The sequence below is a fragment of the Penaeus monodon genome, chromosome 14 (assembly GCF_015228065.2).
Source record: "Penaeus monodon isolate SGIC_2016 chromosome 14, NSTDA_Pmon_1, whole genome shotgun sequence".
In the NCBI taxonomy this organism is placed as follows: Eukaryota; Metazoa; Arthropoda; class Malacostraca; order Decapoda; family Penaeidae; genus Penaeus; species Penaeus monodon.
Window position 1 is genome coordinate 15,111,953 of NC_051399.1, and position 265 is coordinate 15,112,217.

The following is a 265-nucleotide window of genomic DNA, read 5'->3' on the forward strand; positions in this document are numbered from 1 at the left end:
ACCCCCCGGGGTTTTTTTTTTTTTTTTTTTACAATTTTTTAACCAGTTTTAAATTTTGTCAATTAGTATCGTCTTTTCCTCGAATCCTCATGAAAAGTAGATAACTACTGGAAAAAATTTTAAAAGGGGATTTGCTGTGTGCTGGAGGGTGTTTGTGTTATGATATATAATAATTATATATTATATATATATTATATATATTATATATAATATATATAAAAATATATTATATTATATAAATTATTCATATATTAATTTTGTTGTA